Source organism: Oryza sativa, chromosome 12 (assembly GCF_034140825.1).
Source record: "Oryza sativa Japonica Group chromosome 12, ASM3414082v1".
In the NCBI taxonomy this organism is placed as follows: domain Eukaryota; kingdom Viridiplantae; phylum Streptophyta; class Magnoliopsida; order Poales; family Poaceae; genus Oryza; species Oryza sativa.
The window spans coordinates 21020001-21023726 of NC_089046.1; positions in this window are offsets into that span (position 1 = coordinate 21020001).

Genomic DNA, 3726 nt, shown 5'->3' on the forward strand with positions numbered 1-3726 from the left:
CTTATAGTTTAATTGGTTGAAACGTACCGCTCATAACGGTGATATTGTAGGTTCGAGCCCTACTAAGCCCATCTGACCTGCTTAATCAATGACTCCGGTAGTCACCTGAACCACTCTCTCGGATAGCCCACAGCCTCTCTTCTGGATGCGAAAGAAGATTCGATCAACGTACAAGGTTTGCCTTCTTGTGAGAAGGTGAATTGTGTTCTCAGTACAAAAGGAGTCTTTGAGAAGGTTCAGCGAGTCTGAAGAGAGAGAAGATCAGTAGAGCAGTCCGGCAGCTGTTCGGGGGTCAGCTTTGGGATTTGCCTGATCGACCCCTACCAGTGTATTAATCTACAAAAATTAAGATTGACATTCGTATGTACAATTTACCGGATCTATCCTCTTCTACTAACTTTACAAAATGGAAGGGAAAATGTGTTGACCAAAGATGTCAACTACTAAGCATAGTCAATTGCAAATCGGCCGGTTGGTTTGCTTCTCTCCAAGTATGGGAGATTTTCCAATCTTCGAAAGACGCTCGTACTTTCTTGATCTTATGAAGAAGGGGCTTACTTCCATTCCGTAAGGATCAATTAATAAGGGTATTATCCCTACGAAACAACTACCCTTTATCGGTAATTTATTATTAGAGAATAAATGAATTGGCTTTTCCTGCTTTCATGTATAAGCTAGTTCATATGGAGTGTGATAGAGGATATCTAGGGCTGGAAGAGTTGATTGAAAATAATAATCCGGTAGGGATAGCTGTGTATTGGCTCAAAGAACAAGAGGATTTACTTTTGATGATGAGTTTATCACAAGTGTTAGTGAAAACATTCATTGGGGGCCCTAACGTTAAAAAATTTTATAAAGGAACACCACTAAAAAGAAGGTGAATCCTTCTTACTCCAGGATATAGATATCCGAAACTTATTGGATAAGCAGGATTTAGCAGGAAATATCGACAGCATTTCTTATAGAAAAGAAGCCTACTTGGTTGGGTGGGAGGATGAAAAGATTCTCTTCCTACTGGAAGATGGCACTGTTGAAGTCTGGAGAGCGGAAGATATTTAAGTAAGGATGTTATGCCAGGTAGCATTCGGTACAAGAGTGAGACGGAGGTAGCTCCGTAGAAGAAAGTAGTTTTGCAAAGAAGCTTGTTCTTCGGAGTAGATTGGCACTACGGCACTACTAGCTTTTGAACAGAAGAAAGAGTTTGTTTTCTCGTCATAAGTGCCACCAATCTCGTTCAGGCACTAAACTAGTTTCGGGGAGGATGGATGGTTGTCCCTTCTTCTCAATAGAATCCGATAGACAAGAATCGAAAGCTGCAGATTTTTTTATTCCTCAAGTAAGTCAGTTGATGATTCAATTCCATCAAAGATGGCAAGAGCGGGGCATCTAGATCGATTCGTTTTTAAGGTTGTTATACCGAATAAAAAGAATTCTGATTCTCTGTTGAGGCAAGCTATTCATCATTAACAGGAAAGATCCCAAAGCTGTTATTGCAAACATGGGATAGCCTGACTCTACGCTACAATCTCTATTTTCTTATGATATTGAATCTGGCTTCTATTATTGAATCAGGCTTCTATTATTCAATCTCTAGTTACCGTGGGAAAAGAAAGAGATAAGAGCTCTTAGTCCGACAAGACAAGATATCCCTCTAAAAGCTTCTTCAATAGCAGTGGATGAAATTCATCTGCACACTGATAATTCACCAAAAACAATAGTTTCTGTTTCCCTAGTTTACCTGCCGCCTCTAGATTTCGTATCCATTCCGTGATCTGGATCTTTAATTGTTGGAAACTTCTCAAGTTCTTCTGCCAAGCCTTGATTAATGAACCTACAAAATCCCTCGAATTGGATCTGACTAAATCCGGGTATTGTGGACATTCCCTCATTTCCATTCCGGAGCATCTTAATCTTAAGTTTCCTGTTTATCGAAGAAAAATTCCATTATCAGCTCACTCTTCATCAATCCCTACAGATCGATCTAGCAATTATGGAATCTATATTCTGTTTACTAAATCACATGAAATTCTCGGGAACTCCACATACGTATTTCATATATGTATTTCATACATATGAATAGAGACAATTTCAACGAAAGTTCGAATTTGCCAGGGGTCCAAATGGAATGAAAATGGGTATATAAAAGACCAACGAAACGACGAGTGAGAAGGATAAGGGGGAGTAGTAGGAGGAGCTTTCATTGAAGTAGAGGGAGCATAAAAATATGTATTTGCTATGGGACTCCGGTTTGATAAAAGTATAGAGCAGGAAATAGAGGATTTTTTCGCAAGTAAAAATCTGGATACAGTAGCGCAGAGCCCATACATAGGGCTTATTCGCGCTGTAGAGCTTTTAGAGAAAGAGGGAGATGGACCTGCCCCAGCCAATGGGAATGACGCAGGGAGCCCAGGCCCAGCGGGGAGTGAAAGGCTCTCCTCGTCGGGCTCATCGGTAAACCAACCTGAGCCGTTGACACAGGATTTATTGGCTGATGCTGTGACCTATGAGAGCCCAAATTATTTATCAGATGCGGAAAGCACAAATTCTTTAGGACCAGTAACTGATTTGGCGAGCCCCTTGGATCCATTCTCCATTCACCCAATAATGGATCTTCTTATGGGCAACTATTATTTAGCATTCACAAATGAATCATTGTCTATGGCGGTAACTGTAGTTTTTTTACTACTTCGAGTTTATTTTCTATATATATGGGTCCGTGCAGCATTTCCACGATATCGTTATGATCAATTAATGGGACTTAGCGATGATCCAAAGCTAAAAGATTAAAAAAAGGCGAGAGCAGCATAATCGTTAGTTAGGGGACGGGCCCGTATAGAAAGTCAATCCTTCTTTTTCCGATATGCCGCCCCGCAAGCAAGGAGTGCCGCGCACGAGCGGAGCGAAAACTAAGCAAGGGGAATTCCGTCATTCCATGGAAAGCATGCGAAATCCTTTGATTGTTTATAGAATCAAAATCACTATATAGTCTTTCTTGTTCCACTTGCAAGGCAAGGAAAAAAAATGTCAGTTTCGTTATTACAACCTTATTTTTTTATGTCAAAGACAAAAAGCTACGCGCAAATTCTCATTGGATCTCGGTTGTTCTTAACAGCGATGGCTATTCATTTAAGTCTTCGGGTAGCACCACCAGATCTTCAACAAGGTGGAAATTCTCGTATTTCGTATGTACATGTTCCTGCGGCTCGGATGAGTATAGTTATTTATATCGCGACAGCTATAAACAGTTCCTTGTTCCCATTAACAAAACATCCCCTTTTTCTTCGCTCTTCCGGAACCGGTACAGAAATTGGTGCTTTTTCTACTTTGTTTACGTTAGTGACTGGGGGATTTCGGGGAAGGCCTATGTGGGGTACCTTTCGGGTGTGGGATGCTCGTTTAACTTCTGTATTCATCTTGTTTCTTATTTACCTGGGTGCACTGCGTTTTCAAAAGCTTCCTGTCGAACCGGCTCCTATTTCAATCCGTGCTGGACCGATCGATATACCAATAATAAAGTCTCCAGTCAACTGGTGGAATACATCGCATCAACCTGGGAGTATTAGCCGATCTGGTACATCAATACATGTTCCTATGCCCATTCCAATCTTGTCTAACTTTGCTAACTTCCCCTTCTCTACCCGTATCTTGTTCGTTCTGGAAACACGTCTTCCTATTCCATCTTTTCCCGAATCTCCCTTAACGGAAGAAATAGAAGCTCGAGAAGGA